The following is an 11,786-nucleotide window of genomic DNA, read 5'->3' as shown; positions in this document are numbered from 1 at the left end:
GTGTAAAATGACCCAGTTTATTGCAGCTTAAATAACTGTGGAACACATCTTTGAGAAATCCCAGATCCATAGAAAAATACATTACCTACAAGAATGTAATAATGCTGAAGGGCTGGATATTCTTCCTAAGCCAGGCTAATTCCAGAGAAGTGAGTGCAGCTCACTCGAGTTCTTTCTGTAGCATAACAGAGCCTCATCTGCCTGTGGTGACACAAAGAGTCTGTGATGGGGCATGAAAGTAAATCTCTAGCTTAGTCCCTCTGCAGCATCGTAACCACTGAAAGAGAAACCAGCCAAAAAAAAAGAAATAGGGTGGAGAAAGCAAGTAGAGACAAAAGGAACTTCCTTCTTAGTTCTTTTCTCTTTATATTTGTATGTCTTTTGAAATCCTTGCAAAAATTTTTCTTTGTAGCATAGTTCTCTTCTGCACAGATTAATCTGATACCCTACTATTCTGCGGCTTTGGAAGGCTTCACGCGCCACAGTCATAGCTAGCAATTGTTAGAATGACAACTTTATCAGTTGCCAATATTTGTTCATTCAACAGACAACAGAAAGTAATCTTAGCTCAGAGTTTTTTAAAAATATTTTCCATAGAAGTTAATGCCTGAAATGCATGAAATAAAGTTCAGTGTAATTAATATAGTAAAAGTCTCAGTCACCAAAAGGAAATTGCAGGATGTGGGTGTCGTGCTGCTACCTGTTGCCTAGCAATGTTGCATACGTGTGGCACAAGATTGATAGATATCACCCACTCAGATCGCTGGATTCAGACCTTCACCGCCGAGTTGTCAGCGGGAAAAACTGCCAAGAATCAGGGAGAGAAATAACAGATGGGAAGAGAAGCAGCACACAGTAACTTCGTTGCAGTGTCCAGCACTGTACTCCCCAAAAGGCTGGGGATGTTAAATTTTACGGAGTCTTTGTTTCCAAAGAGCTACGTACGTACATACGCGCGTATAAATACAGGAGAACTTGCTCCCGAGCTAGGTTTATCTGGGTTGTGCAAGTAGAGGTAATGATACCCTGAAATTAAAATGGCACTTCAGTTTCATAATTTTTAGTGACTCACACTGCATTACCTTTAAGTAGGATGAACAGAGAATTCTCTGATATTATAGATAATTATAATATTATTATAGCATTCTTCATAGCAAATGCTGAAGCTAAGATGCAACACAGCGTTTTAAGCAACTCATACCTTCTCAAAATACACTTCTCTTTTTTTTGGCTAAAATTTTCCATGATCCATTTGGCTTCCAAGTCAGCTTTTTTGGAGAAATCTTTCTCTGGAATTAGTTCTGCCATTTTTGAACTGAGCTGAGGAGCCTCCGTATGTTCTATTTTAAATTCTGGACTTGCATAATTCCCCCAAAAATGCCTAAAGATAGAAGCCTCAGACCTGACAGGTTTTAGAGCTCTCATTAGAGGAAGAAAAATAATCTTGGTTTGAAGAAAATTAATTAAGTGGTTAAAAATAATGGCATGCAACACAATTTCCTGCACATACATAAGGACAGTCTGAAGATGGTTTTTCAGGCCAGGATGGTTTAAACTACTGTTTTTATAAGGAAGCATGCTCTTAACTGTTTCAAGTTGTTACACTTGAGGAAAGCCTGATATTTTTATTATTTTGGTTTTTAGCCCCATCCATTAATAAGTTTTCATTAAAATAGTACAAAGCAGCAGAAAAATCTAATTATAAAAAGACCAAACAATCAGTCTAATAGAGCATGAACTGAACAGCCATCTGTTGAACAGTCCCATTTGCAAAGAATTCAACATCCATCTTAGTCAGGGAAAACAGAGGAGCTAACAGCACAAAAGCCAAGGAACACATGGTAAATAATGATGAATTAGACATGTAAAGTAAACAGGAATTACAGCTGATCATGATGGCCATGAAGGGTGTGGACTGCTTTACTTGAGAACACAAGACCAAACCATTGACGGATGCTGAAGAGAATCAGGGTACCAGCAATATTTGCTGAATAATAGAGAGTGGGATGCAATGGATGCAGTGCATAGGGCTGCTGTCATCAGCAGACTCCTCTGGAGCCCATGGTGTTAGAACTGCACCAGATCCAGCACTAAGCCTGGGCTCAGTGCCTCCATGATATTACTGTACAAATATTCACTCTGAAGCTCATTTTAAGATGGAAACACTTCCCTAATGCTTTGCTCAGAAAAAGGCTTTTTGTGTTCACAAGGACTATCTTAATTAAATTCCAGTTTTGCTGACATTTGATGCTCAAAACACTTGGGTAAGATTTTCAGAAGTATCAAATGACTTTACCAAGTACCAGTAAGCACTCCCAGTCAGTTCCTGAAACACCCACACAGCAGTTGCTGCTCACTACAGCCGACTCCCACACTGACTTTGGGACTTGGGGTCTCTTAGATAGAGCCTAAGACCCAAGCAGGGTAGGTGCATGATTAAGCTATTTAGCACTTAACAGAAAATGCTTAAAGGATAGATTTGGGCCTTCTTCAAGGTTGAGCACCTGAGCCAGCTGGTGTAGTGAACTGGCAGCTCTCCTCATGAGGATCAGAAGCCCAGCTCTGCTGTTGCAGGTAGGTACCTACTCAGTGATTTGAGAGAAATGAGTATCTATCTTGTTACTTCCTTTTAAAATACAAGAGGAAGAAGCCGTAGAGTTATTCCCTTTATGTAATCCTCCAGAGGTAGAGTGGCTGAAAAATAAAGCATTTTAGTTGCTTGTGTGCGTCTTGAGAGGTGCAAAATTGCACCTCTGAGTGTGCTTTTTTTGACTACAAGGGAAAATGAACAGGCTCCGTCCTTCTTGGTGTGATGCACAAGCTTTGTAGTAGGGAATGAAAACTCATGGGCTTGCTGTAGAGACCACATAGGGGAGCTAGGAAGAGGACTCATTGTGTTCCCTGTCCTATTTTTAGCTAATACTGGTGTAATGCAAAATGTTTGCAACAGTCTTGAGCGTGGTTTTAGGAACAGTAAAACACAAGTAAAAAAAAAGGAGGTGAGACTGCAGCTTGGGGCTGTAATGAGAGGGTTTTGCTGACTTTTCTGCACTATTTCTTGACTTCAACGTGACATTTGTCTTAATTTATCATTAATATACGTCTTTTTGGCAGCTGGTGATACAAAATGATGGCTTACTTCCATGTGTCAAAGGAGAAGGTATTTCTTCTCATTTGTAGCGAAGAGAGCAAGGCAGGATGCTGTCTTCTTCCCACAGAACTGTGGGCATCATGTGAAAGATGTGAGCTGCGGGACTCTGGAAGAATGCGTGCCTTTATTCATGATGTTCTTGTTGGTCTTCTAGCATTACTTGGCTGAATTCTAGTTTGGCATTTATATTCTACTCAAATGTGATAACATTTACTTTGAAAAGAACTGAAGTAAGGTAATGGACCAGTTCAATCTCACTTAAGCCTATTTAAAGATATGCACCTTTCCAGCTTGGAGACTGTAACAGTCTAGCTCTGTTCTGACTATAAGAAGTCTTTTCTCAACTAGGGGACTGGAAGGGTGCCAACAGCAGCCCTATTATTTGGCAGGCAGGAGGTAACCTTACAGTAAACAGCTGTCAGCTTCACAGTCTAGCTGAATTGTGATGGCTCAAAGACTGAAGAGAGTTACGATTTTGCCTGAACCCTTGGGGTCTGGGCTGAGTTACCAAGGGCTATGTTTAAGCTATCACGATAGGTTCATATGACTTGTCTACATAAATTCCTTGAATGTGCCACTAAAATGTCAGTTCTTAACTTAGCAAGAACTATAAACCACCTCAGCACAGTTTAAATCTCTGATCTAGTGTAAACCAATCAAAACAGAATAAAAGGAATATTGTGTGGTTGGAGGCACTGTCACATTAACCATATGCAGGTGAATGCCATTGCTCCCCATCATTTGGGTTGGTCTTGTTCTGCGTGCACTGGGGAGTGGGGGTTAGCCCAGATAAAACAATAGCATTGCTTCCTAGAAAACTTAGAGAATATGGCCTTCAGTGTGTCTGTGCCAATTCTTTACTTCATTCCTGCATATTCATCAGAATATATAAAGGATTCCCAGACATTAAAAATATGGACAACCATTTTAACTCCCTCCATTTTAAGGTAAATACTTGCTGTGAGTATTAATGTTCTTAGAACATTGGTAGGAATTGGAAAGCAGAAAGGACTCTAACTTTCAAGCTGGGACAGTGGCAAGAACAACTGTGAATCACAGCTTCAAAAAGGAGAGAAAAATAGTCCCCACCATTTGGAGATGACTGTGCTGAAGCAGTGATTTATGATCACTTCTTAAGCATAAAGAAAGAACGTTTAGATTTGTACTGTAATTCTGCACTAAGGCAAGTACTTCTGGTTGCTGCTGTGGACCAGGCACATGCACTTACCTAGCTGTCAGTGACAGCAGACAATTAAAGCAGTAATTTAACTGTGGATTCTGAAGCAAGGAGTGCTGGGATGAATATTGATACCTTAATGAAGGATCAAGCTGTGGTAATGGATCTTAGTGGCAATGTGCAGAGCTAGAGTTTTGATTAGAAGAAAGTTATAGACATGCAAAACTATAAGTCAGTGAAAATCTACAAATTACAGGTGACTAGCTATGTGTAGTTTCAGAATCAGGCATGTTTGCCTGCACCTGGTGTGCCTCATGAATATACACCTGCACAGTGCTGGTATTTTTCAAGTAAGGCTGTGCATTTTCTAACAGTATGACTATACACCAGAGCACTCTCTATTATAGCAGGCGAGGGCAAATACGCTCTACTCGTGTTTTAAGCTGTAATCTTTGTATTATTCTGTTACTCCTACTCCATAGCGAGAGATCCTGCAGCACTTCTCAAGGAAAAAGTACTGCATTGCTGATGAGTGTATCTTCAAAATAGATGTTGTTTGGAAGATAAACTTGTACCCTGCAGAGAAGATAAAATATAGATTTACTGAAGCAAATAACAAAAAGCTGTATATTGGATTTTGAACCCTTTTTATATTTTAGGGTCTATAAAATCAAGATCCTTGCCCTTTATATTGCAAGTCAAGCAAGAACAAGCCTTGAAAGTTTTCTTGATCACCCATCTTTTATGTCCCCTGTATTCAGGCATATACCAAATTCCAGAGAGATCTGAAGAGAAATATCATATTTCTTTACTAAAAACAAAGCAGAGAGAGAAAATTGCTCCTAATGCCTTATCAACAACAGTTTTCTTTTGATACCAATAGAAGTTCATTTTCTTGAAATCTCACCAAAGGCATGGAGGCACTTTCAGTACATTCAAGTTTATTTCCAAAGTCTTGTGCTTCTTCACTTAGGACTGGATTTATTGCCTCTGCAAAAATGCACGTAAAACAGGCTTTATGCTGAAGGAGAAGGCAAAGCAGGAGAGTTGGGTAGAGGTGCCCATAGAAGGAAAACAGACTAACCCCCCTGTATCCACTCCTCACTCCCCTGGTTGAGAGCTGAAGATACTGTGGCTGCCCTCCCTTAAAGTATAGCATGGCTGCTTTCAAGAAATTCTTTACACTTTGCAAGTCTCTGTTTCTCTCCCAGCTGGATCCAAATTCCTCACTGTGCTGCCCTGTGTGGAGCCATGGTGAACCTCAGTGTTGTGGGGAGTTTGCTGTGTTAAGCTGGGTGTAATAAATAAATCGGAGCCAATGCACAGCATTGGTAGTTCAAATATTGAGAGCTGAGCTTACTTATTGCCATGGCAATCACTATTAAAAATATTTTTAGCTTGTACTAAAGGTAGAAAAAGAAGGGAAAGCAAAAGGTGTTTGAAATGTGATGTACCAAGACTTTAATTTTAAAAACCCTTCCATATCCCATCAGCGAGGGGACCTTTTGTAAGGGAACTCTGGGTTTAACAATCTTGGATGATTAAACTTGATACTAAGTGTCTGCTTAGGGACCAAAAAAAGGTAAATGCAGCTAGGCTAATAGTGGTGCTGTTCATAGTCTGATCTGGGTTTTATGAAACAATTGATCATCATGATGGCCTGAGCATCGTGCAATATCTCTGCTTTGGATACCTCCCTTGGCCTCTTGCCACCTTGTCCTATCTCTAACATACAGAAGTTAGTAATAAATATTTTAACTCACCGCAGTGCTCTGGGCTTTAATGAATAGCTCTTTATAGAGAAATCTGTAACAATATGTATCAATATTTTTGCTGCTGGGTTTTGCACTTTCTCATTCATAATGGATAAAATAAAGATGACTCCCCACTAAGTATTAAGTAATTTATTTCAAAATGTAAAAATAATTGGAAAAAAAAAAGTTCTTTGCATTCTTGGTTACAATATCTGTGAAAGATACTAAGAAGCATGACAAAGGAGAAATCTCATATTAAGGATGTCATAGGGGATAGTGAATAGAAGCAGATAATTACTATTTCAGATGTCTAATGACCTTTTCACTAAAGCACAATGAACTTCTATCACGCTCGGTTGCTTTTGGTAGGATGTGTGAGCTTCATGCATATGGATGCACAAAAAAAATTCCCTGATTTTCTAATAGAGTAATATAATTCAAGAATGTGCTTTATAGTTAGTGGGTTCCCCCCTCCCCCCCCCAGATGTTGGAGTGTGAAGTTTGAGAAAGAAAGGGTTTAGGTTTGTAATACTGAGACCGTGGGCAGCTCTTGGAATTCGTGGTGTTTCTATATCATCTGCCATGAACGTCGTGAGAATTGATGGATAAACTGTCAGGGAGGCATTCATGGTAGAAGTAGATCAACAGGGGCATTTGTATCAATGCACATCTCTGCTGTGGTGAGGAAACACTTGAAACAGTGATAGGTGCAGCATCTGCTCAATTAGATTATTCCTGCAGCCAGGAATATACCTCAGCTTGCTCAACAACTAAAAGTGTTTAAACAAAGAGTAGCATTCCAAAGAAGGTAAAAATATCCTTCATTAGTTTTCCAACAATAAGCTGCAATGCTTAAGTGCTTGATTATAAAATGAACAGTAGAACTTCTGCCTTGTTTTGTTTTTAGGGACAACCTGGAGAACCTAGGATCCTGAGACAGAAAACCAAATGTATTGAGGGCTTTTGCACTCCAGTTTCAGGGTAAATGACAGTATCCCATCTGTGTTGTGAAGAAGTCTGTTGATTAGGGGACACCAGGCCCTGCCAAAAATATTTGAGCACTTTCTTATACAGTAGGATCAGAACTACTCAGATGGCTCTGACCAGACCATTTTTCTTTGCAGTCAGGTCAGAGGTAAGTGGAAAAAAAACCAACCAAACAATTGGAAGCAAAAATGTTTTACAATTTTAGTTGCTGCTTACACTAATTCAATGTGTTTAGGCTAAGCAGCTTGACCATGACTCAAGTGCATGGGAGAATTTCCTAGAATCGCATAAGATCAGTATGTGGTTCCTTCATTCTGGCTAGTGCTATATTCATGCTGGAATACACAGCAACAGTACAATGCTTTTCATCTAAGCAGTCTGACTGCCATAGCTTAGAGTGGGGAAAACTGCCAGGGATTTTTTATCTACTTGGAATTTGCTGTCTACAGCTACCTGAAGGGTCGTTGTAGTCAGGAGGGGGTTGGTCTCTTCTTCCAGGCAATCAGCACCAGAACAAGAGGACACAGTCTCAAGCTGCACCAGGGGAAGTTTAGGCTGGAGGTGAGGAGAAAGCTCTTCACAGAGAGAGTTGTTAGCCCCTGGAATGTGCTGCTCAGGGAGGTGGTGGAGTTACTGTCCCTGGAGGTGTTCAAGAGGGGATTGGACATGGCACCTGGTGCCATGGTTTAGTAGTCATGAGGTGTTGGGTGACAGGTTGGACTTGATGATCTTTGAGGTCTTTTCCAACCTTATCGATTCTATGATTTGCATGTTAGCTTTTGATTCTTGTATCATGCAGTGAGACCCCAAAACCCCTCAACATAAGCCATTTTGTGGCAAATGCGGAAGTGCAGCATTTCTTGTTTTAAATACTTGAAAGCAAGTTGGTATATTTTTTTATGTTTATTTTGAAACCAGGAAGACAAGAAGTGTCTTGGCTGAATGTTTTCCCTTTAGCCCTCTGTGTTGCTATCTATAAAGCTTCTGTATAAGGCAATGATTTCTGGACAAAAGAATGAACTGACTTAATAATCTGAACAGTGAGGTAAAGAGTAGTTTAGACATAGGTAGTGTGAAAGCCCTGTTGTTCCTTTCACAAAGGTATTGACTTCAGGTATTGGACTGCCATAAATCTTCCTGCAAGAAATCTGTATGTATACAAGCTTGAAAATGAAGTCTACCCTGTTGTGACTGAGTCAGAAAAAGACCTGACTCTCAGAACTTCACTGGTCTGTAAAATGACTAAAATGTTTGCCAGATAGGAGAGAGTGTGATTGGATACACACATTTTTAAAAAGAATATTGGAGTTATATTTCCATTTAATTGAGACATTAATCCTAGAAAACTGGCTCCTACACCTAACCAGAAACCCGTATCACATTCATCTACTTATTTTCTTATATTACCAATTGAAAGCATATCACAGAAAATAAATCTTTTGTTCTTGTCCAAAATATGAACAATTTCAAGAGAAAACAGTGACCCAATGGGAAATCTGAAGAAAAAAGAAACCCCAGTAACCACAACAGATAAATAAACCAACTGCCTCTAACTAGTAAACTGGGAAGCTAAGTACTGTGTTTGACAATAATACAGGAACTATAATTTGGCTCACAAACCTCTCAAGAAGTAGTAAAAGCTGTTATGTGTTGTCTTGATGAGAAGCTGGGCATCTTGTTGACCTCATCATTCTAAGATGCTTCTTTTTCGCTGGATATTCAGAGCACACAGCACTTCAGCAATCAGAACAAGAGATTTCAGGGGAAGTGTTATATAGTTATTTTCTTTTACAATTGAAGCTATGCTGAAACCAAGGCACAGATCCCAGCCATGGAGTCTTGGGGAAACATTTGGGCACTAAAATGAACACTGCAGATACTGGATGCAGCAGTGGAAAGTGGTCAGTTGCCCTTTTGCTAGTCCTCCAAAGGTGTGAGAGCCCAGTGACTCTGTGGTCTCAAAACAATATGTGGCATACCTGATCTGAATGGACAGAACGATGGCTTTGATGGACCTTAGCTTTGGAGGAGAGCTGCTGGCCTGGCAGGACAGTTTAACAATGAAAAGAGATCACTTCTGCTGAGATGGGATTTCCCCTCTTTCCTTTTTAGAACCACTGCAACAGCGCCACAGAAAGGCAGACATTGCACTGGAGCGCTTACCTTTCTGTGCACATCTCTCTGCCCTCTCCCCCACCCCCCTCTACCCCCCATCAAAAGGGGTATAAAAGGACCAAAACTTCTGGGGTCCACGTGTTGCATTTTACCCCAGAAGAGTTCTTGACACTCTCTCTCTCCCTCTCCTTTTTATTTGCCATTTCCCCTCTGCTCTGGTCCATTACTGAGGGTATTCACTTCCTCCAGTAAATCAACTCATTAGCTGTTTGGTGTTAGTTCACTTTACTCCAGAAGAATTTTTAAATCTTAGCATGACGTCCCCCCTTGTCCAGGGTTGGCTTGGGACACTGGATGGTCACAAAAAGTAATCTGTAAGTGGCTGTTACGAACTACCTCTCATGCATGCAATGGTTAATTGCACAATCCTACTAGTAGGATTGTGGCCAGAACATGCTATTGGACTAGCAGGTTTCTTTTACTGGCTGCATGGTTAGGAATAGAGCTCTTAGATTTCCAATTGTAATTCTTTTGTAGAAGATATCCTCTTACAAGCACAAGCTTTTCTCATAAAGCCAGGTCCAGAGGACATAGGCATTTACAAGCCAGTTGTGGCAATAACTGAATTTTAGGGCTGAGAGTTAGAGGTTTAGGTGCTCTAGGCAGAGTTTTAGCTTGTGAACTTTTAAGCATGTTGCCAGTTAGTGATGCTGTGCAATTGCACCCTGGGGTTGGTCAGGCTGGCAGGAGTGTCAGCTGAAGAAGTATCTGGTGATGCTGGAAACAGTACTGACTCTTTCACTGTGGTATAATGAATTGCATAATGTTGCTTGGCACATGGCTTACCTTCGATCCACCTAGTTGCTCATGGTCTTTGTCCAAGTCTCAGCTCCTCTCTTTGTTTCCTGTGACTTTGATTCTCCTTTATAATTTCTCACAGGCAAAGGGTGGGTTTCTTTCCTGTCCATGTTACTGAAAGTTCTTCAGGCACCTGGACGTGAAGAGATTAAATTTGTTTACCATTCTGGCACTTAGCACTTCAAGCTATTTCAAATTTGGAAAATTACTTGCTTTTAGTAAAATCTGTTATGTCTGCTTTTCAGGAGGAGACATCTGGTTTGATTTTACTGTTAGCTGAGGTCAGTTAAATGCACATATACTTTAATTGAGATTACTTAATTTACATGCTGTGAACTGCCCCAGGCTTTCAGCACCAAATCTTTAGCTGATGGACACCTGGGAAATTTTCTTTATATTTCAATGTCAATTTGTATTAGTAGAAGGTTTGGTCTTTAATTTTATTCGTAATGGGATCTCTGATCTGAATCCAAAGGTCCGTAAATGACATCCCTGGGTGGGGGTAGGGTATCCAAAGACATTAGACTTGCCCTTTCCTGTCTTTATCTTTTTATGCAGAAGTATTTCACTAACCATATCTCTCAATGTGCACGGAAAAGTTGAGCAGTGCATAGAATCTGGAGTGGAAAGACAGTTGTGTATTTTCAAGCAGAATTGATGACTAGTTATGGTAGGCAGAATTACCAACTCTAGAGAACACAGATGTTAACTGGCATAATGCCCTCTTGATGCAAATAAATACATTAGATGCTATAAAAGATTTTAAACAGGAGTGCACATCCTGGCAGGAGATAGATTTGCTGGGTTTGTGCTATTCATTTTGTTTTATAGAATTGCTGTGAAATTGGAAATGACTATTTGAGGAGCTTCTAAATGCACCACTGGAACGAGACTTTAAATTCATTTTATTTCTGATGTTTTAAAGGAGGGGGGAAAAAAAAAAGCTTCATTTGTGCATACACATTTCACTTTCTTTACCCAAAGGGTCTGAGCTACACACCTAGTAAACTGAGTAATGACATTATCAGAGGGTGATGAAAGGCTGGACAGTTGTTCAGACACGCAGGGTTGTTAGTGTGTCTGGAGCACTACAGAGGGGAACTTTCTATTCAGAAGCTGTGATATTTGCATTCTTCCTCTATCATTAATATTCTTTATGATCCATGTCTTGCTGTTATCCTGGCGAAGCTTTCACCACCTGCCACTCTCCTGAAACACTTCCTTTTATTCCCACGTGATTATTTGCACTTCTTCTAAGCAAAACCTAACAATATATAACGTGGCCTGTCTCTTCTTGCAGCTCTGCCCCTGCTGCCTGTCATGGAAATACAACAGGGTTTTTTGAGTCGGGTTTTACCTCTTATAATAACTAGAGGGACCTAGGCATCTGTTTAGGGCAACAGATTTTAAGGTCCAGAACCTGTTGACAAGTCCAGGAGGTGTTACCAGGGTAGTTTAAGGCAATGCTATGCCCTGCTGTTTGCACTAGATGTTTGTTACAAATCCCTTTTATTAAGAAGTAGAAGGAACCTACACCTCAGCTGCTCACGTCAGTACCAGGATATTAGACCAAGTCCAAATAGGGAGAGCTTGAAGACTGCTGGAGGAGGTGGACACTGGTCTGATTTGTTGAAGCATTTCCTCTCTTTGAGTCTTATCATTACTTTGTGATGTTTATTAGTAAGAGTAGAGTGAAAGGCAGGAGGGGAGTGTGAAATGTGACCTCTAGGTCTTTCCCCCTCTC

General features: G+C 40.3%; 1 protein-coding gene across 1 annotated transcript in view; it reads left to right on the top strand.

Moving 5' to 3' along the window:
- The first annotated feature begins 2,359 nt into the window (after positions 1-2,359).
- NLGN1 (neuroligin 1) overlaps positions 2,360-11,786 on the top strand; it is a 479,009-nt gene continuing 469,582 nt past the window's right edge. The window contains exon 1 of the mRNA XM_054166806.1: positions 2,360-2,574. The gene's annotated coding sequence lies outside the window, so the exon portion shown is untranslated. The remainder of the gene's footprint in view (positions 2,575-11,786) is intronic.

Source organism: Dryobates pubescens, chromosome 13, assembly GCF_014839835.1.
Source record: "Dryobates pubescens isolate bDryPub1 chromosome 13, bDryPub1.pri, whole genome shotgun sequence".
NCBI lineage: Eukaryota > Metazoa > Chordata > Aves > Piciformes > Picidae > Dryobates > Dryobates pubescens.
This window is presented reverse-complemented; position numbering and strand designations above follow the sequence as displayed.